We start from the raw sequence: 24,270 nt of genomic DNA on the forward strand, positions 1-24,270 counted from the left end.
ACAGTTTGTACTTTAGAATGTCCTTCTCAAACATGCACAGTTAGAGGTGTATCAAAGCAGTGACAGATTCTTTAAACATTCTGTTTAAATAGGGAAAGATTCAATATTTTAAACTTTTTTACATTTTCACAATCAGGCATGCTGGCATACAATGCAATTTAATCTAACAATATGCGCAAATCGCCTGCCAGACGTGGTAACACATATGACAGTGTTTTCAGTTACTTCACAGCCATGAATACAGTTTCTGTACAGCCAGATAACATACCAGGATGTCTACTGGCTAGTCTTAAATAAGACCTGCCAAACCCCTTCAGAAATTATTCAGTATCAGTCTCCTAACAAGCGATATGCCAGACAGATGTCTAACAGTAACAATCATCCCCTTGCACAAGGGCAGGGCATCAAATGACTCAGGAAATTATAGAGCCATAATTCTGATAAGCCTCATCTCTAAAGCTATGGAAAGAATCATTATGGTATTAATAAATAAAGATATAGGTGACTTACAAAAACTTGACCCAAGCCAGTTTTTTTTTTTTTTTGTCAAGAGCAAATCCTGCCTACTCGACCAGGTCAAACTCTTTCAGAAGGTTACGGGAGAAATGGATGAAGAAATGACAGTACATACACCATTTGCCAGTCTCACTAAGGCACTCTATACTATTCCATACTCCGGCATTATTAATAATCTCTCCCAGCTAAGTGTCAATCCATGTGTAGTTCAGTGGATAACAAACTGACAAACAAACAGAATGTCAGAAATTAGGCCTGGTAGCTCCATCTCTATCTCCTCCAAAAGACTTGTCACTAGGGATGTACTCCAGAGATCTGTCCTTAGGCCAATCCTGTGGCATTTAATGCTCAGACATCAAAGCCAATGCTAGAGGCTTATGACTTATGGAGTTTGCTGATAAACATAAACTAGGTGCCATTATTAACTCTCCAGAGGTCACCAAGATCCTTAAAGATAGCCTCTCCCAAACAAATAGCTGGTGTCAAAACCATGGACTAAAACCAAATGCCAAAAATATTTATAATGGTATTCTTCAGCAAGCACAACACCCTCTGCATCTACCACATTGATAACACACGTCTAAAAATAGATCCAGTAATTCTGGATTTGGGAACTATCATTTGATCATCTTGTATCCTGCCCTTTTTCACTGTGCAACTTATTAGTAAGGGTATGGTCCAGGGATGTGATTGTTGCACTGTATTCAGCATTTATTTGACCAATCATTAAGTACAATGCCGATTTTGACATGTACCTGTCCTCATACATGGCCTAACTTGAATACCCAAAGAGTCTTTTTAGCAAGAAAATCAAGTGTCTACATCATAAAAACATGTCCATACTTTTGGTCTCCTACAGATTGTTGAGGGTTCCTCTAATAACACCTTTGGCTTTTATGGAAAGGGGTAACATGTAAATGTTCTGCTGCTCTGGATTATTTTATATTTAAATGCCAAGGTCAAAAACTTCAGGGGAATGTATGGCTAGGCTTCTAAAGATTCTGTTGGATCAATAAATTAGTAAGAACATATGAACACTCAGTAACTGCATGACCAGTGGAATATCACTGGTGTGTATATGTCAAGCATAGGAATGCAGTACACTTCAGGTTGCACATCATATGGACCACATGCCAGTCAACAGAGGAAATGCAGAATGTCAAAACTAAGCATTTAGGTGTTATCAACGTCAGAAACATGTTATGGTGGGAAGTGATTATTGTATCAATGAGCATAACAGCATGAATAACAGTTAAATGCACTCATCAATCGTGTCATTGGTGGAGGCTACAGATCAGCATGGCTACTGTCATAGTATCTCCATTATTTGATCCAAATGGGACATTGTTATACCATGAAAATATCTATATTGCTGTTTGCAATACTGACCATACAACAAGACATGTTTATGTGTGCTGTAGTAATCATATGTGAATGTATGGGAATGGCCATTTCTGGAGTTAAGATGTACAGTAAAGGTGTCAGCCCACTTTAGGTCCTACAGGTGGAAAACTTAGGTCTACATCAACTATAAAGGCAATAGCTGGTGTGACTACAACAAAGACATGTTTTCCATAACAGTACTATACATTTTATGCAGACACAGACTTGGCACAGTGAGATATTTAAAGGACCACAGAGATAATACATACTCACCTAAGGGGCCTTTCTGATGAGCTTTACATGTCCATCAAGGTAAGAAATGGCACTGCTAAATGTCTGACACAGTACATCTGACATCCCCTCAGACATCTCTTGGGACGTGGTTTGCATTTGCTCTTGGAAACATCATGATCAACCTTGTGTAGCTCCCTGAAATTTATAGCCAAATCTCTAGGTATGAATTCATAACAGGAGCAAAAGATGTACTGAGTTCTGGGTGTGGTAGAGCTGTCTTGAGATCTGGACTGTCTCTTTCCATAATCTATGATGGTGTACATTGGCATCTGGGTTGTTCAACGGATGGGCTGTCCTCAGGTTAGGAACTGCTTCATAGGCATTTTTTGTCAGCATGACATATGACGCTATCATACACAACAAAACAAGTCTGCCAGACCACAATTTCTATTCAGCACAATGTATTTGATACAACATATAGAGTCACAGCGGATGAATATACATGCCCATGGGTAACAGCTATGTAAAGTCTGACAGACATGTACCTGTCAGTTGTACATTGTCTGCCAGTATATAAAATGTAGTGGACAACATGCAAAGTATGGTGGTACATACAACACCTGTCAGCTGGTAGCACATTGGCAACTTAACCATATTGATGGAACAAGAAACATGAAAGACATGGATGCTCTGTATATGTAAACAGCACATGTGGAAGTCTTCACACAATGCAACAAACACATAACATGAAAGACACAAGGTGCACTGTCCTGTGACACACTTGTCCTATATACCACATACATAATGAAAGTGTGGCATATCAACTGCTGTACAGCTCAGACAGTTTTGCACATCCATATAGCATACTGTGTCACACATGCATGGATGGCAAGGAGCACCCAAGCTATTTGCAGCAAGTGTAATGTGTATGCGTAGCTTGTTTAGCTGCTGCAGCATGAATCACAGGCCTGACAGATGGCTAACCTGTGAATGTGGTCAGTATACTACTATTTGGTCAGCATGGATATGTTTGTATAGGAAGCTCACAATGATACATCAAGTATTATGTACAAAATGGATGTACACTAGCATATATCCAGTGACCACCATGATGCATGGATGCAGGAACAGAAATGGATGGTGAATGAGCAGGATGATTAAATGCAGCAACACTAACAGACATCACATGGTCAACATATTCATATACTTATACAACCAAGATGCCACAGACAGGACATGTAGGTGCCACAAAGAACAACATGTTGACAGCATAAACTATACATGGGCATTACATCCCCATGTATATTCTAGTGCACATGCCTACACTGACTTTACTGTACAGATATACAACAACACAGTAGAGAAATGAGTATAGCAGGAAAGTATGCTGCAATACCATGCTGTGCAGTCAGTGGTGGTGTATACATTCCACAAAGCCCTCTGGGAATGGTGTGTGTTATAGATAGAAGCATGTTCATGTCACCATACAAAAAGTGATGCAAATAGATCAGTGGCACTTCCCTGTGTGCTATACACTAGATTGCACGTTTGCAGTCCTGCAGAAAACAATAGTATCCACAACAAAAAAAGATAACATTCTAACAATAGAGATATACAGCATGCACAAAAAAAAATCACAGTGCTTCATATGTGAGTATATGACAGCCACTACTGCTATGCTGCCTAAAACATACACATCATACCATGGTACACATGGAAAACAAACAGGACAGTCAGTAATACTTGCTATGTTCAACATGGTGATGTAATGCTAATGTGGATAAAATGCATTATGCTTGACTTATTGGTATGTTGCATTGAAGCATTGGGACTATGTAAATCATGCAATATGCCCACAAGCATATCAGCAAATCTATCCAGTATGACATCACTGCAGATGTGGTCTGTGCATATCCCACAAGAACATGCTAAATGCTGTTCAAAAAGTAATCTGTTAAGGGGAAGAATACCATACTGTTAGCAATTCCTTGTACAACTAAAATATAAGTAGCTCATTGCCCTACCCTAAGAATGTATGGCTTCAGAGGAACACAACCAGTGCTTAACCTCCCAAATATTAATGGCAGTTATTGACACTTCTCCTTGGGACTCATTCTGGCACAGGTGTCTTGCTCATGTCCTGTACAATTATTGGATCCTGTGAAACAATAGCTTGTTCAGTAATAGAATACACCACAATGCTGGTGGACTGACCCTTGCTATGACATACTAGTGATAACATAGAGAACACTTCCCAGAAGGTGATTTGACAGCATATCTATATCTATATATATATATATATATATATATATATATATATATATATATATATATATATATATATATATATATATATATATATATATATATATATATATATATATATATATATATATATATATAGATATATTTATATATATATATATATATATATATATATATATATATATATATATATATATATATATATATATATATATATATATATATATGTATATATACACACACATATCTATATATATATATATATATATATATATATATATATATATATATATATATGAGTATATGTATTGTACTGGAGAGTTATTGCTATTATAGAGAATAGCAAGGATTATAAGACTACAGTGTGTGTTAAGTCAATGAGGGATGTGTGTTTAATGCCGATCCATAACACACTTTGTTAATTCTAGCCATGTAGCTAAATATGTATCCACTGTGGCAATGTATATACTGTGACAGTGCGTTATAAGTAATATGCAAGTTAGACAGTAAATGCACCTGTCACAATGTGAGCTCTACAACCATGACCATAATGCAGGTTATTTGAGATCAAGCATAGCCCTGAGGGTAGGCAGTAAACAGCACCAGGTATGCATCTGTCTATCCAGGACATTAGCTATGCTGTGTTCCTCATTAGAACATTTGTACATCAAATGAAAGGAATCAAGGACATCTATGTATTAACATTCCTCATACAAATGACTGTAGCTGTGAAGTATAGCTCTGCATACTTTCACAATCATTCAGCTACATGTCCCAGTACACAACAACCCAAAAGCAATCCATACTGACAGGTTCTGTAAGTATATAATGCATGACATCCAAAGAGTACATAGTGGTACTTTGGAGTACTATCAGAGAAACTGCACAACATTAAAGAAACAGATGCACTTGTCTTGTTATATTTACTACAAAGTATTATATATCCAGAAAATCTTTATGCAAACATGGTTACTACGTAGGTATGCCATTTGGATCCCTACACAATAATCCAAGGTTGAAAGAATATGGGTGTCTGGGCCACAGACAGTATGCGACCATTGATACTGAGGGTGACCATTTTCACTACTGTGATTTGTGTGGCGTGAACCAATCATAAGCGTGACTTCCTGCCATACATCCATCTTTGGAAAGCATCTTCACAGATCTCTCATTCTAGCCTCATATCCAACATAGATATACATTGTGACCAATTTCTCCATTTGGTTTAGTTGGGTACACAGACATGGTCCAGTAATCTAATAGTCACCATTATTTGGTTGTTCAGAGGGCTGTTTACAGTTCATTGCATATAGTGGCATAACTCCAGTTTGGTTAAATTAAAACTTTTTGAATTGTGCATGCTTCATCAATGGATAATCAAGTGGATTACACTTGACCATGCTATGTCACATGTAGACAACTCACACTACCTGCTAATGTTGTCAGTATATTCAAAGCTACTTATGTGTGTGTAGATCTGGTTTTGTGGAGGGGGTGTTCAATTGCAGTTAATATTTTAGACACTGCATGTGCAGAAAATGACATTTTTCATTGGTGAAATGTTATAAGTGGACGTGCCCCTCTGCACAGATAGTAATTAATACAATTCCACAACACTTCATACTAAATAACATCATACTCTGGCCTAACTGTGCCTACCTACATGTCATGTGTTTTTTTTTTTGCTGCTACAGTCCAGTGTGCCCTGGTGAAGTCCACTGACCATGTAGCCCATGGATTCTTGTCAAGATATTGAAAGTAATTTCTGTAAATGGAAAAAAAATGAAAACTGTTCCCTGAAACTACCTTTAGCAAACAACTCAGCAATTCCCACCTCCCACACCCCCAGACTTATATATACCAACTCTGTGATTGCACAACAATGGAAAAAAGCAAACTCCACTGCCATAGGAAGTAATTTCAGCAAACAGCATTTTTTTTTTGCCAAAATTACCTTTGATGACATGACATGCTGCCATGGAGCACAACTTGGCAATATTACAGCATGGCTTTGAAAGGCATTATGCTGAGCTCATGCACAAAACAGGATGGTACTTGGATGCTAAAAAGGGTGTTTGCATAGTGTATGCAACTTGCATTTTCCCTACAGCATTGGCAGATATGAGGTGTTAGATGTGCCATATGTGCACTGACCTGACTTGTGGCATATTCCACATGGTATAGGGGTCATTATGGCCATCTTTAATCTAACAGGGTGGTTACTCATGCAGTGTCATCCACCTCTATGGAACAATGGTAACACTTCACTGCTGCCTGAGGTGCATGCATGACTGCTCATAATCTGCCAAGGGCAGTAGTAGTAGCTGACAGCGAGGTTGTGACAGTATGTCTCACATTTGTCATTTTTCACCATGTTAGTGTGTCCCCAGCTGCCTGTAATAATGATTATGCTGTGCTTCCTACTACTAGCAGAGGATACATATTTATTTATTTATTTGTTAACATTTGATTACTGGGAAAGTCCAACTGGGTAGAAGTCAATTTTCAGTGGAGGCCCAGAGAGAAAAGCTCCAAATTATTACAAAACATTTTAAGAACAATAATTTTACAATCTTCAAAAATAAAACAAAAACATCTGCAGTTTAAATAATTATAATAAATTAGACATAATATAAAAACATTGGTTAAGAATCGATGCAAGGTATATGGCAATTATTTAATATTTAGAAAAATTTCAGACATTTTATAGAGACGTTAAAGATAAGTTAGTCTAATACAAATAGGAATTGCAATATGTAGTGAGGGAAAAACAAGCTTATGGTACATTTAGAGAAAAAATCAGGGAAGAGAATTAGATTACATAAGGAACTAAGTGAAGAAGGGAGAGAAAGGAGGTATAAGGAATGAAAGGGTACTTGTTCACTTTTAGGGATATAATTTATCCGGGTTTTGAACAAGAACAGAACTAGAATTTAGCTAGGAAGTCTTTCAGAGTGGTTTTGAATGATGGGAGAGGGAATAGTCTGATGCCACAGGCTGTTAAGCATATACCATTTACCATTCACAAATGGAGAAATATTACTCAACCATGAAGTAGCTAGGTATCATGTGTGTGTGTGTATGTGTGTTTTATTCACTGACAATGGGACATGGGTTTTGTTTTTGCCTTGCCATAATTAGCTGCTGCGTAATGTCATGCCACAAGACACTCCTACTATGATAATTTTCAGAATATGTAGTCTCCTGTAGTGTGTGTGTGTGTGTGTGTGTGTGTGTGTGTGTGTGTGTGTGTGTGTGTGTGTGTGTGTTCCACCATTTGAACTTTTTAGGAACACTTAGTGCTTCCACAGTATGGGATATGCCTGCTGCCACAACCTATGTTGACATTCATGCTACGGCAAGCCCACATACTGTTGTATAATCCATTTTTATCTGCATTCTGTCAGACCTTTTCTGTGTGCAGTTATTAGCTGTAATAAGTACTTGCAGAACTCTGTCCTTGTTGCCAATTCCAGTTTATAGTGGCTTATTTCTCCCCACTGCATGATTCTCTGTATGACTGCCTTGTCTGTCTTTCATGTTACCTGTGCTTTCTTCTTGTTGTGATGTGTACAGGTGAATTACCTGTCTATAGTAACATTTCCATCCTTCCTCATTCTACTGACATGTGTGGTATTTATTGTTCTTCACATGCCATGGATGTGCTTTGCAGATGCATCTACAATATAGATAATCCCCGGGATTCATGAAGCTTGCGCCAGACGCAGGCGTAGGTTAGGCGGTATAATGCTAAATATGGCCGTTGAGTGATTTAGGTACAATCCAATTCCACGTGCACTACCGGCGTATGCCAGAACTGCGCAGCCCTCAGCTTAGGCATGCTAATCACCCCATGTGCAGTGCTGCACCACGCAAATGAAGGTACATAGTGATTCAGGAAGTGGTGCAGGCGTAGCGTAAGCCCATGGAAATGTAAACCAAAAAACACGGTTTACATTTTCCCAAACAGAACATCGGAGCTATGGAAGTGGACCAGACTCATGTATTACAAAGTTAACATATGCCAATGGCTAAATACACAGCAAATGGCATAAGAAAAGATGCACAACACCTAAAAAACAACATTTAATGTCATGTCCACAGTAACGCAGAGTACAACTGCAGAGCATGTGTGTGCAAACTGGAACACAAAGAAAATATATACAAATGTCATAAAATCGCAATGTAATACAAATCAGGATTTCACCATAATACGCAATGGTATGCATGGTACACCACAACCAAGCTGAAAGGGTTGATAAGGGTCTGTGACAGTGTTCGGCACGGTAACTATGAATTAGTAGTCAATGCCATGCAAATGAGGCAGGTAATACTGAATCGCAAACTTCCCGCCGGATTAAAGATGTACCATACGGCGCAGCGCTATAACACCGAGGAGTGGCTCAGAGGTATACATGACATCAGCAGTGGGGTGTTCCACCGTAGCTGTAAGCACATTGGAGCAATGCAAATCTGGCCTGGCCATTGCTAAGCAAAGCTGCAGGACAGGGGTGTGGAGGTAGGTATAGAATCGTTGAGCTAGAGCACATATGATGCCCAAAAGCGCATGTGTATGGGGATGAAAACGTGCCCGAAACCCGGTAAGGGGATGCATGCACCGTGAACCATAGCACAAACAGGAAGGTCAGGGGAAGAAAAGAAGGAAATGCCGCAGTAGGGTAATTGGAGTACAACTGAGCAATTAATACCTATTAACTCACAGCGGGCAATCGACGGCAGCTGACAAGTCTGTTTGCAGAAACCTGCAAAACAGGATAGGGGAGGCATCGGATTGCAAAGAAAGGAGAACTGTCATAGCAGAGCAAAGCAAACCTACAGTAGACCGGCAATAGAACACATTACACAAGATAAGCCAGGTCTAGGAAAGTGCAAATGAAAGCAGGCTGCTGGATGCATGCCAGAAAATGGTAGGTGAAACGTGAAGAAATGTAAAGGGAAGGGCAAGAGGTAATCCACGGTAGCCAAATGTAATTCAACACCAAAGGCACCACAATAGTAGTTCCTGTAGTAAAACACATAAGATAACCTGTAGCTACGATCATACATACACACCCTATGACATCATCGGTGTTCACAGCACAATAGTATAAAGTGTGAAAGCACCCTATACACACCTGTGTATTCCCAAACACTGCACCATAGGTGTAAACACACGGGGAACTTTTAGAATGTACATGTTGGGAGCTTCCATAGCTGTGATTCATCACCATGTGTTAGAGACTGACGGTGTTGTGGAGGATGATGTTGACAACCACCGCAGGCCCTGGAGGAGGAAGAGAAGAGTGTTCAGACCAAGGGTAACCTACCAGGGGCTACATGATCTGGAGATAGTAGAGCATTACATGGTGGACAGGGACATCTTACAGCAAATAGTTGAGCTGTGCTGGCCACATTTGAGAACTAGAAACAACAGAGGGGAACCCATCCCAGTGGACATGAAGGTATGTGTAAGCTTGCGAATACTAGCCACAGGTACCTTTCAAAGGTCAACTGGAGATATAATGGGGATCTCACAGGCATCAGCATCCAGGGTACTACACCAGTTCCTGGATGCCATGTTATCACATGCCAATGAGAATATATACTTCCCCCGAACTCAAGAGGAGTTGGCCAGAAATATGCGTCACTTCCATCATGTGGCACACTACCCGGAGGTACTGGGTGCGATAGACTGCACTTACATACATATCAAGTCACCACCCAGTGAGCATGGTAGGTGCTACATAAACTGCAAGGGATTCCACTCCATCAACTGCCAGGTCGTATGCAATGCCCAGGGCATTATCATGGATGTGTGTGCTGGCAGCCCTGGAAGCTACCATGACTCCCATATCTGGCATGCTTCACAGTTGTATCAGGTATTTGTCAGGGGGGACATCCCACATGGCCATCTTGTGGGGGATGCTGGCTATGCACTGGAGCCATGGATGATGACTCCCATCAGAAATGCACACACACCCACCCATGCAAGAACGCCATAATGAGGCACACGCACAAACCAGAATCATCATAGAGCATGTGTTCGGGATGCTGAAATCACAGTTCTGTTGCTTGGACACATCTGGTAGAGCCTTGCAGTACTCTCCAGGCATGTGTGCCCACATCTTCATAGTATATGCCATGCTACATAATATGATCCTGCGGAAACAGCTGCAGCAGGGACAAAATGGTGAAGGCCTTCATAGCCCACCGCAATTGCCAAGGCCATCACAGGCACAGAGGGATTCAGACTATGAACACCCTGTGCAAGCCCCAGTAGGCAGACAGAGGCGTGCCCAATATGCCTACGCCTTGGCAAAGAGGGAACGTATAGCACATACTCTGACAGTGTAGGGCCCTATGGACTGACACACCTCTCCACCTGCACACACAGTAAAATGGATGGCACACACACACGGCCACCTGTAAATTGTAATGTATAGGTGGCCTACTGTGTGAATTCTACATAGGCAGCCCTCAAACATTGTACATACAACAGCTATTGGAACAAGGAATGTCAACACCTGAACAGTACATGCACCTATCAGCATATGTTGGTGCTGTGTGTATAGGTTCCTAGGTACATCGGTAGGTACACTCCCGATTGTCAGAGACCATACACCAAATGAGGTAAACAGTGTCTGCTGTCGCCACAACATCGAGTAACCAACTGTCGGTCAGTGGAGCAGAGGCAATCGTGGGATCTCATGTGTGTAAGCACTGTTCTCCACACACTCTGCACGGTTTCCCTGCTGTGTTAATGAGGGGCTCCACATTATGTAATCATGGATGTTGTGTCAAGGCATGGGGTCTACCCATGACAGGGATTCGTCACCCCAGCATGCTCCACCAATGGTCGTTTGAAGGTGTAGCACATTATCGTGTGTGGCTCACTGTGACATACATACCCAATGCTGGAGCACATCCAGTAAACATCACATGGACATACCATTAATTGGACTCATCCATATGTAAACTAAATGAGTTACCCATATGAGTGCAGTATGGAGTAACAGCCGTAGTATACTCCACATACAAAACGTCATAACACATGTACAAATCCCAGATGGCCAAGTGGTAAATGCAGTGACCGTCGTGCATGTTCCTGGTCCCATGTCCTGCAAGGGATGTAATGTAATCCCGAAGGCACGAATAATGCATGTCGGATGCAGGTCATCAGATCATATTTAGCACACATTAGTGGGAATATGCGTTGCCCAGTGCTGGTAAGCGTCATTTAAATATGACTATACGGATATGTGTGAAACAGGGCTAAGCTTCTCTGAATATCGTGCAGATCACAGTCAGTGATGTCCAGAACAGGTGAAACCAGCGTTATTCACCCCTGTACTAATAGCGCCTGCTCTGAAGGGTAAAATGACCACTGCCAGGAGTAGAACACGCAATCATGTATACAATCACCTAAAACTATGGTAGCCAAGATGTACCTACGGCAGGTGTGTAATGTGAGAGGTTCAGACACAAACGTGCGGAGTCCAGGAAACAGTATACACCGACAAGTACACAATGAAAGGTGTAGTTTGCCTGTCACTTTCTCTGTCAGATATATATATATATATATATATATATATATATATATATATATATATATATATATATATATATATACACATATATATAATACAGATAGAAAGGGTGACAGAGAGATATATGTTGATATATACGGATTCACCTATATCTGCAAATATATAGATAGGTCAACAACATTCATAAAACCTTGGAGGTACAAATAAATAGGATACCGCCAACTATGGAATGTGTCACATACCGACACACGTAACCACGAGGCTGAAAGACTGAAAGAACACAGTACCGGAACACTAGAACCGGGAGTAATATTATCATGATATGAAGGGACATTTAGTTACCACTGCCGGTGTTGTGGTCCACATAGGTACTGTGTTCAACTGTGTTTGTGATTGCCGTAGTCTGTGTATGTGTGTGTTGAGGGTGCCATGTGCGTTTCCATGTAACTGTAATGTGTGTGTGTGTGTCTGCATCATGTGTCTGTCAGTGCCAACTCGGAGGTAGATCATTATGTTAGGTGTGGTTATAGCTAGCCGTAGGCATACAGTTACCACCTGTCCCACATTAGGAGGGACAGCCCCTCCCTGGGCAGTTGTATCCTGACATAAAACATTACAAAGGGCAACTGTCTGATTGTAGGACATTATTATGTCCCATATATTATGTAATAGTTGCATTAAATAGTTATGCCTGTATGTAAGAAACATAAATGTTACATGCAATATGATAAGTAGCCAAAGTCCTACAACAATAAGTATGTATTGAGGATAAAAGTATGTGCTATCCTGTGTACTGACCATGGGTATGTGTCGGCCTGTAAACACCGATGTGTGTCCCGCAAGTGTCCCACAATGGCCATTTGAAAAAGTGGCAACCCATGCCAAAGAGGTTCAGTTACCAACACAACTGCAATGACTGCAAATATCTGGGACAGAAATACACAGGACAGCTGTCATTTAGCAACATTCCTTTACATATCGCTGTAATTCCGGAGGTATGGAAGTATTAACCTCACCTGCATACTATATAGAAACCAATTAACAATGGCCCAATGTATATGCCCATAACAAAAGTCTACTAACTGATAGCTCCCTAATTAGGGAAGCAGCCCACACACATATATGGAATATGTAGAAATGCAAGCCCCACAAACCTGTATATGCTACGTACACCCACCTACATCCCCCACACACACTAAACTATAGCAATACAGACTGTAATTACAGCACAAACAACCAGTCAGTCAATTACATCTGCAGAAGCGTTAACATACCTTGTGAGAGACACATTTAAAGGTGCCATGTGAAATCCTAGCCGTTGTATAATGGAACAAATGGTGATGTTACAGGTTTTGTTTGCAATAGTCCCTTATCAGACAGTTGGGATGACAGGTACACTTACATGTAGAACCACATACTCTAGCCGTCACACACAATTCACGGGAGACATGAATCCAAACTATCAGTGTCTCTACACATAGCAGTTGCAATTACTCACAACAATACAGGCCATTTCCCCGAAGGTAGCGCAAATGGGCAACGCCCAAGTGGAGAATTCAATTATACCCCACTGTTGCTGGGTAATTGGCGAATGGAGTAGCTGCACAGCTGATGTGCAAGTAATAAGTCACTCAGGAACACCAATTGGCGGCAGGAAACCACATGTTACAGGTATTGACGTATATAAGGATGACTTGCCAGACATTCAAACCATATGCTCATACCATACAACTGTTTAAACAGTGTAAGAGAGATAGTCACGAAAGTCCGGAAAGATAACAAGGTATGTAGAACACTCGGTATGTAAGTGTATGTATAGCCTGTTTTGTATTAATTATGTTAGTGTATGTATAGCCTGTGTTGTATTAATTAAAAGTGTCCGCAATGCATAAAATGGGAAAAGGTATTATGTACTGATGTTTTGCTGAGCATAGTAACGCTTGTAGAAATTGTGTGTCCTGCAGTGGGCCAAAAGGTAAACATCACAGACACCACAAGGGATGCTACGTGAGGGCTTTAAACAGAACAATTCCATACCACCCGCCATCAGTGGTAGGGTATGTCCAACAAGTACGTGCCATAGCAGTGGATAGTATATGTCGATATACTGTCACAGTAGGCATGTGTATGGGCATATAATGACAAAGACATGTCTAAGGTGGTCCCGCTGTGCAAGTACGCTTTGCATTATGGGATACTATGTAAAATATGTGTAATGTACAGTATTGTAGATAGATATGTCAGATATTCTACACAGCATAACAGGCATATCATGCATACCAAAGGTATCGTCTATTGGCATGTACAATATACAATAACAGGATACATATGGCTTGTATTCACTGGACACTGTAATAGCATGATAGCTAATCTAAATGGAAGAGCTACTCAAATAACCATGCACAATAGACATGTAACAGCTTCACAGGTTCATAGTGGGGTACTATGCAGTCTGGCAAGTCTATGTGTAAGCTCAACTACAGTGTTCACACCAGCGGCACCTCTCTAGGGTAGTGTCCTGTCTGTGAACAGCAGAGCCATGTGTTACCTGCACCTCTGCACAGTACAGCCACTGCAGTGATCCCTGGCATACATGTGTCTCCCATCCACCAAGTCAGGTATCACATGAACAGTGCTACTGAGTGTCCCTGCGTGATGTACATAGGAATCATGTTCCAAAGCATCGTGAGTGTCTGGTTTGGGTATGTAACCCTCAGCACATCCCACTCATCATTGCGTGTGTGCACATATCCATGAGCATGTTGCTGACAGTGGCTTTTGGTTATGTCACTTATGTGGAGTGTATCCATGAATATTTTTGTGGACATGAGCCCTGTCTGTTCAGTGGAGGTCACCCCTGAGTATGTAGTATGCAAATGTGTACAGACGTGGTGTCCATCGTTCTGCCGCATACGTCAACCATCAGAGCTCAATAAATGTCATGGCATATTAATGTTGTGGTATGTAAAGCCGTAGCTGTTGTGTAAGGTACACCCTAAATGGGGTGTTGTACCCTTGAATGTGTGTATACATCTGGAGTTCAGAGGTACAATGGGTGCCTATGTTCCAGCTACAAACCCAGTACAGATAAGTGTGGCCACGTAGAAGGATATCCACGCCACAGTGGCAATATGGTTATCAAAGGAGTGGGTGCGACATACATGAGTACTACGATCATGTACAATGTGACATGTATGTAGCTGACTACCACTTATGTGATTGTCAGTGGGTGAATGGTGTAATGCAAAGGGGATGTTCATGCACCTTGTGTCATGCAGCTTGAGGCCATGATATTGATATCAGGTATCCGTCACAGTGACACCCTTATGGAGGGAGTCAGTATCAGCTGGTGGATCAATCATGGCACTTTGTATACAGTTGTCTGTAAAGCTAGGCAGGGAAAGTCCCTCTATGCTAGCCTGTACCTCAGGGAAGCATATACCGAACATGAGGGGCCCTATGACTGAGGACTGTAGTATACCAAGTGTAACCAAAATACAGTAGGTACGCTACCCTCATTGTGTGTGTCCTGTCCATGAGCCACTTTGCATAACCTCTTGAGACATAGGGTTCGATGTGCAGGTGGATGTGTATGTTGTCAATACCAGAATAGAGAATGGTGCTGAAAGACAATGAGAGGACAATGTAGGCTGTGTGGACCACCGTATCATCATCAACTACTCTGATAACTGTATGAAAGGAGTCCACCAGGTGTAGGAGCCATGCTCTGGCCCTAACAAGTCCGACCTGGGTGGCATCAAAGGACTGGAGCCCAACAATGTCTCTGTGAATGACGTCCATGATGATGTGCCCCATAGCCTTACAGAACAGTCCAGTCAGGTGTGTAGGGCAATAGTCCCACTCGTGCATTGTGGCGCCACATGTGTGGAGTGTGATAACTATTGCTGTGTGCCATTCTGGGGCCACAATGTGTGATACAAGGCTATTACTGAATATGGTGGCCAAGTGGGGAGACATGTCGTTCAGAGGTTTGTGTAAATCACAGCCTGGGATGTTGGACGGTCACATGGGGCCAGTGTTCCAGGCCATATAGAGTGCAGGTTAGTACTGTGTAGGTGTGACCGCATGGACACCGCAATGTTACTGCATGGATTGTGGCCCTGTAGGGAGTGAGATGGTGTAATGTTAGCATTGAACCCATCCACCAGCATGTTGCCAACATCACCTGGTTCTGTAATGTTCCTGAGTAACTGTTGTATGTCAGAGCAGCTGTGGGTATTGCTATTGACTACTGACATACCTCCATAATGCCTTGTGGTACACCCTGGAATGTGTCACAGTAATGTTTACGCAGCTAGTTTCCATGTTTGTGATGAGGGATCCTGTAGCCCTACTGAGGCTGACCAGTGAGCTACCCCACCCATGGGATTGTACTCCACTTTGCAACAGCCTCCACCTGTTGTTGCAAATTATGTCCATGGAACTGGACCCCCAGAGTGGCGTCCATTTTCTGGTGGGTACCATCATGGCTCTGTGTGGAATAGCATGTTCCATGCAGTCGTGTAAGTGCTAATGAAGTGCACTGGGGTATGTTTCAGCGTTTGTATGTGCATTGTCCATCTGCGTGGGTGTCATGATGTTAACTACTGCTGTCATAAGACGTCTGTAGTAGGCGTTGTAGTACTCTTGTACTGTGTATGCCGTGAAGGGTGTGATGCCGGGATGTGGATAACAAGGGTGATTAGCATATGTTCAGAATCCAGCAATGAGGGGATAACCCCAGGTGTGGAACACCAGTCACATGTTGGTAGTGTCCATGTCAAGGATACTGTTGGTCGTGGAGGTGGTGTGTATGGGTTGATCCAGCTGAATGGAGGTTATGAATCCCGGACAGCGTTGGCCTAATGTGTCAGTACATGTGGGGTAGTGTCAGTCTCACATCAGTAGTACCTGTCTGAGCCCTACTGAGCAGTACACCAAGAAATGAGGTCTGGTAACCATGAGGTATGTTGTTGAATCCGTAGCTTGTTACAATGTGTGTAGCAGTTCTGGCCATAGTTAGTTGCACGTGGAGCACCTCTGATGCATTGTGCTAAGTAACTAGGCAGGATGTGTGTACAACATAGTGGAATATGGGAACACCTCAGCCGTGGGTGTGTCGGTCCAGGTTACATGACTGAAAGGTATGGTCTGTGTATAACTTGTAATTGCAGGTGTGCCCTGCAGAGACTAGCAGCAGGTCCCAGTTACTGCAGAGATATTGAAGTGGTCCATTATAAGGAGTGCCTTGCCTGCGTGCATCAGAGATGAAGATGTCAAGCTTTGCGTCACATGACCCCATGTTTTGCTTCCCTGTTCCCATTCTGGTGGTGAATGTTATGGGAAACTGTGCAAAACAGGCAGTATAGAAGCAGCAAGAGCCTTACATGTTATCTGTACTCCCAGGGCTGACAGGTGCATGTCATCTGTGCCAAAGCATCGTGTTTTGTTGACCATGTCAGTCAAAGAGGACAGATACCAGATGCCTGTGGAATGACAGCAGAAGCATAGGCAACTGTTGAAGTGACACAGTCAGTCGTTGTACAGTGGTAACAGGTCCGGATGAATGCATAATGCTCCCCAGGGATTGGCCCATACCTTCAGGGCTACAAGACTGGTGAGCTATTGCATGTCTCTGCACACGTAGTCTGTGAAATTGCATCTCAGGGCAGTCACACTAACATGGAGAATGACAGTCAAATTGTACCTGGTGAGGTGTGGCATGGGTGCATAGGTTATGTTGCAGAACCAGTTACCTGACAGCAAGATGTAAGCAACTATCGCCTTGTGTAGCCTGCTGAGTGGAACATCAGTGTGACCACCTACAGAGTCACCTATAACAGGTGTGTTGTGTATGTTATAACACCCTATTGGCTGTATGTGATGGGTACACATAAGTCTGTGGGCTATAAGTTATTGTTGTTGTGTTTGGTGATGGGGGCTGCCTTTGGTGCCTACCCAGAGTATGGAGAGGTACTGCACAAGTTGTACTCATATGTGTGGCCTGTGGTGGTGGAGATCTTGTGAGACTATGTGATGAGTGGGGTGTGTTGCGAATGTTACACATCCCCACATGATTGTCAGGTTCAGTCAGGGTTGGTGACAGTATTACCCCCAGCAGGGCTGCATATGTGCATCTCCCACAGGCTGTAGTGTCGTAGGTTGGGAGGTGAGCATTGACTGTGTACATCAGACAATTGCTCTATTGCCACATGTACGACATATTCATCATATAGACAGGCAATAGCACTGGTACGTGACAGTTGGGCATGCCTGTATATACAACCATGTCTCACAAGATATGTGAGTTACATGTGTACAACAGCTGTTGTACTGTAAGCAAGCTGGAAATGTAAGGACAGACAGTGTACTTGTGAGAAATGGTGTTGAATAGGTGCTATATTAATCGGTAGCTCATGAAGTGCTCACAAGTTCTGAACAAGTGCTGAGCATGAAAATACAAATAGGGTGTTGGATAATATCAACCCACAAGTGGTGACGACAGTCATAATTGGTGGCACCGCACTATTACCCTGCTGAGTATGGTATGCAAGTCCATGAACCATTATCAATGTAGATGTTAGTAGTACAGATGTACATGACAGTACGGATGTTTGACTACATATACCTTTGTATGTCACAGGAGTGTTCTAACAGTGGCCTGTTGACAGAATCAACACTTCAAAAGGTGCCAGAGTGACATGTGCATATCACACCAGTGCCAGCTACAGTAAAACAGGGTTAATGTGTTGCACTCCACCCTCATTGTAGCCCATACCACACAGACAAATGTGAGACATCTCTATGTAAGGATGTGAATGGCCATAACCTATGAGCAATAGCTGTCTCAGTTTTGTGAACAACATACAAAATGGGCTTTGTGGGTGAGGTGTGTGACATATGTGCAATTCTGACAGATGATATCAGCATTGTCACCGCTAGGTGAATATCCCTGTACCCATTAACTACCACCTAGGCTGCGGTCAACATTATGGACACTGTGTAAGGGATGGTGCTGTGCAGGTCACCTTCCTGAGTTGGTGATGTCTCCAGGCCCCTTAGGTAGTCATACGAGGTACCCATGTCATGACAGGGTGCCATCCATGAGCATGGAGATCATTGGACAGGCATACACAGCACTCGGGTGACCAATATTGGATCACAAATCACCTTTAAGGGGTATTGGCCATGAGTGGATGGGCGATACCAGCCTTCACAATCCTCACCTCCATTATGCAGTATGCTGTCTACCTTGCATAAAGACATGTGCTACACTATGATGTTGGACATGCTACATGTCCATATCCTGATCTTAAAGACATATGTCATGGACAGCCACCATCCTACTACTAGGATCGCCACATGCTGGACAGATCCCTGTGCCATACATGTGACATACTCCTGCCATACCATGCAACCCTGTCCATCAAAGCTGCACATGTCATCTCTGTCATACATGGTGTGATGACCGCATGGTAGATGTAGTATCACCTGTCTGGATCAGTAATGTGGCAATGATGCACTTTGCGGTGGCAATGTGGCTGTCGGATACAGATAGAAAACCTTGCCCATACATGCTATAGTTGATAACCATCCCTGCAAATGGTGTCCGACTAGCCATTGTCCCATGTCTATCACATGTGCAACACAGACGATCCGTGGCAGGATGTTGAACAGCTGTACAGTGCCGTGTAGATGTATATGGCAAAACACATGCATGTAAAAGTTTCCATGTGTATGTGTGCATTGTCACTGCTCACGTCCATTAAGGCAGTGTATGTGTTGATATGTGACATATACACGGCATCAAGGTCAACAGCATTATCGTGGACACATCCAGGCATGTGCTGATAGGTAAGAACACCAGTGCAGGCAAAGAGACATGCCCACATCAAGACAGCATTCACATGGAGTATGAACAATGTAATGAGGTGACACACATATATGGTGATGATATCCAATGCATAATGGGTGTTACATGTGTGTGTGATACAAACATGTCAGTCGTGTCAATGTCATGATGATCTGCAAAGATAACTGTGCAGATGTACTAGATTTACTAGAAATGTATGTGCAGCAGTATCTCTGTACATCTCTGATACTGCGACCTGTCACCATCATTATGTCTTACAGATAATGCCTCGTACATGCCTGCCAGCGTACAGCCTCCAGGAGGATGATGTCCTCATCCCGTACCTCCATGAGAACTATGAGGCGTTGTTCAGCCATGTGCCACAGCATGCACAGCAGCATGACGACCTGTGGCAGGATTTTTACAGGAGGGTGAATGATGTGGGTGGCCATAACCGCACCTACCAGCAGGTGCGCAGGCACTGCATGGACTTGATACGACATGCAAAACAGAGTGCCACTGCAATCGCCAGGGAACAAGGTGGAATAGGTGGTGGGCCACTAACCCAGCCCCCACTCACACACACCGAGGAGCTACTGGCCAGTCTGGGGACACCCTCAGAACAGCATCCACAAACACTAGCTGCCATCGTGGAGGTGGGTGTCTCCCAACCAATGAGCCTGGAGTTGCCTGTTAAGTCAGGACTGCACATATGACTATTATATCCCATTAAGTTGCATGTGTCACCATACATTATGTAATGTAACATCATATTCAAGGTATGTTGACACGCATGTTGCATACTACAGTATGCTACCCTGTGTATGCACACATGTGCATACTCTATGCTATTGTACAGGTGAATGTGTTAACATGCACAGTGCACCCTGTGGCTGTCATACAGTCATGGATAATATTCAAACTGCTGTGTCACCCCTATACAGGTACCTCTGGCATGCCGCACAGACATCAGTCCATTGCAGGTGAGACTGTCATCAGTATCAGGCATGTTAAAGCATAGATCTATTCGCCATGTGGCCAGTTAACACTTGTACACTTGATGTAAGGTTCAGTCACGATATACAGGTTGCATCACCCATCATTCACACTGGCTACCCAAGTGCAATATATACAAACAAAATGATACACCGACATGAAACCACAGTATTTGTCATTGCTACATGTGTGGACATATGTACTATACATTGGAACAACACGTGTGGTACGCAAACAGTACCACACAGTGAGCTGTGATATGGGCAGCCCACAGGAGTCACCATTGTGTTATATGCCCCTGCAATGGGTGCACACATTGTGATGTGCCATCTGACATGTACCAGACAAGTAGTGTTATGGCTGCAATATTGTGACACTATCCCATAACCTATACCCCACATACCAAACATACAACCTGTAGTCTGCATAGCCCTGTGTATACACCCTGTTGCACATTGTCCACACATGGTCCAATTATAGCCTTAGTTGACTGATTATACAGTTGATGTGGTACACTGGACATCCTAAAAGCCTGTGCACAGCTAGTGGAGGTGTCACTGAAGTCTACCATATAAGATGTGTTGCACATCACGACTGTGTCATAGGATGACAGTAGTCACCTGTATAGCTTCCACAGACATTGAAAACACATCAGGCCACAGATACTGTACATTTCCCTTGCTGCTGTAGGACATCACCGTTAGCTGTGCACCTCGTGTGTGTGGTACATCAATGTCATGTGGGACATGGTGAATTGACAAGTCTGCTATGTGTGGACATCGTTGCCAGGCAGCTAAGACTCTGTAGTAGTTGTGCAGGGGTGTCATCTGGAGGTCCTCCAGTGACCTGTCACATGACACAGCATGGTTTGGTGTGTATACACCTCAGCATCGTGGGTCACAATCCACAGTTATGTCATGGGTATGCATGCAGTTATGGCTATGCAATGTGCACATATTATGCACTGTATAGCAATATAGATGCCTCATGATGCCATGCAATGGCACAGTGTCTGTACTTCACACTGTATAGCAATGTAGACAGCTCACACTACCCTTGCATGCTCATGCACATTTGCTAAACATGCATTCTATCTGTAGGGCATGCAGACAACATCACAATGTGATGCCCATTACGATGCTGTACATGTGTCAGGACACCATTGTGTCAGACATGTATGCATGTTAATGCACACGTCAGCAGATTACATGTCAAGGGCACGTTAGCCATGTGCACTGTTATCCTGTTCTGGTCCACATGGTGTATCACGGGGATGCATGCATACTACCATGATTGTGTGAACTGCATGGCTACTGATATGACACCTGCTTGCTGTAGTGTGCACCCCAGGGAGGTATGTTAACTAACACTATTAATGTCTGAGCTGCATGCCGTCTGCTGTATCACATGCATGCTGCATGCTGTCTGTCAAATCACATCCATGGTGTGTCTGTGTGTGTCTGTGTGTGTCTGTGTATGTCACTGTGTGTGTGTGTGTGTGTCACTGTGTGTATGTGTCACTGTGTGTGTGTGTCTATTGTAATTTAGAGTCTTTCTTTGCATTCACAGGTGATGTAGGTGCGTTACCGTCCTGCGGTCCATCTGATGTTAGCATCCCCACAGATACTAGCAGTCATGAACATATGCATGAGGTACAGGCAGGGTTGTCAGGGGCTGTATCTGTGCCAATGGTTGCCATCCCAGCTATGTCCCCCTCTTCCCCGCACACAGTTCTGCTGCCAACACATACCGCATCACCTGTGGCCATAGAGGAAGGACAGTCAGCATCTGTCAGCGTGGAACAGGAATGTGTGGTGGCTACAGAAGGTGTGTCTCCACAACATGGTGTCAGTGTAATGACTGCAGATGTGCCACACAGGCATGTGGCTGGTGCTGCTCGTAGGAGGACCTCTGGCAGACATGAACCTGCAGGACAGAGCGCAGCAGCTGGTATCACCAGACGCATGTTCCAGACTGTAATGGCGGCACAGGAAAGTGCTAAATGGCAGAACAGAGAAGGGCAGAGGCTGCAGAGCGCTGCTATCTGTACCCTAAATGACAACATCCAGGCATTGACAAATGCTCAACAGCAGATAGCTGATGTTCTGGACAGGCAATTGGGTGACATGGTCGGAATCCTTGACCGTGGCATGGCAATCCGTGAGCATGAGCTGTCTTTGCTGGAACATCTGATAGGAGTGAGGCATAGGCCACATGGGCATAGACCAGCTACACCACCTTGTGCAGGTCAATGTGAGTGTGCCACCTCACATGCCCGCTCCCATAGTGCTGGTAGCAGTAGCAGTGCAGCTGGTGCTGTGCTGTCCACACCAGGACACAGCAGGCCACGTGGACATGGCTCTGGATGTTCCCAGCAGGGACATGGTTCCAGTGGACATGTGTCATCGGACAGTAGCCAATCTGTACCTCTGCCTGGTAGTGCCCGTGCAACCCCTCGCAGGCACAGGTCATGTGGCCGTGGCCGGACACAGTGAGCTGTACAACCTGGTCTGTACAATCTGGAGCTGTCAATAATATCCCTGTGTAGGCCTCACAATAGGCAGAACTGTGTGCACACATACACGCACACAGCAAACACATCTGTAGGGCACCACAACACCCTCATGCATACTGAACAGACATGTCCAATCATATCACTGGCCCTTACCCACACACATGATGTCATCCATTGGTGCAGCCTATGCCCCTGGCAAACATTATCACCCTGTACATATGATGAAGCCTGTGCCACATCCCTGTCATCCACACCATTGGTGCAGGGACATGCTCAAATGGTCTGATGCACAGGGTGAACAGAATAGTTAGAGAAGTGTGTATTACATTAGTTGTGTAAGAATTGTGAGAGAAGTGTATATTACATTACTTGTGAAAGAATAGTGAGAGAAGTGTATATTACATTAGTTGTGTACTGTTGACATGCACCAAACATACCATGTTGTACAGGTTTAGCATGCATTGTTATATGTTCACAGTATGTGTCTCGGTAACAACAGTAACAGCATGTTGGTAATGATGCCCTGGTTCCCTCCTTATGGTCTACTTGTATGTGCCTACAGGTAGCAGTGTTTGCGGTCTCCCATGTGTAACTGTGGAGTACTCAAAGGCACGTATTCCAAAATCAGCATGCTATACGTAGCCTCAACCTGACTGTTGGAAAGGCTAACATACCACAGATATCCACACATATACTGATCCAGTAGCATGTGGGCAGTTTAATGGGCTACAGTAGCTAGAGACGTGACATCCATACCAGGTCACATCACAGGTATGTTGACATGGTGCAGGGAATGTACACAGCGGTCCGGCTGATGATAACCTTAGAAGCCACTTGATAGCATGAGGCCTCACTGTGTAGCAGTAATACCCTGTCACATTACAGGAACATGCCCACACTCACGGGGTCAACAACACTATAATGCACACCCCATAGTGTTGAGGTGAGGACCCCTGCCTATG

Source organism: Protopterus annectens, chromosome 2.part1 (genome assembly GCF_019279795.1).
Source record: "Protopterus annectens isolate FY-2018-M chromosome 2.part1, PAN1.0, whole genome shotgun sequence".
Classification (NCBI taxonomy): domain Eukaryota; kingdom Metazoa; phylum Chordata; order Ceratodontiformes; family Protopteridae; genus Protopterus; species Protopterus annectens.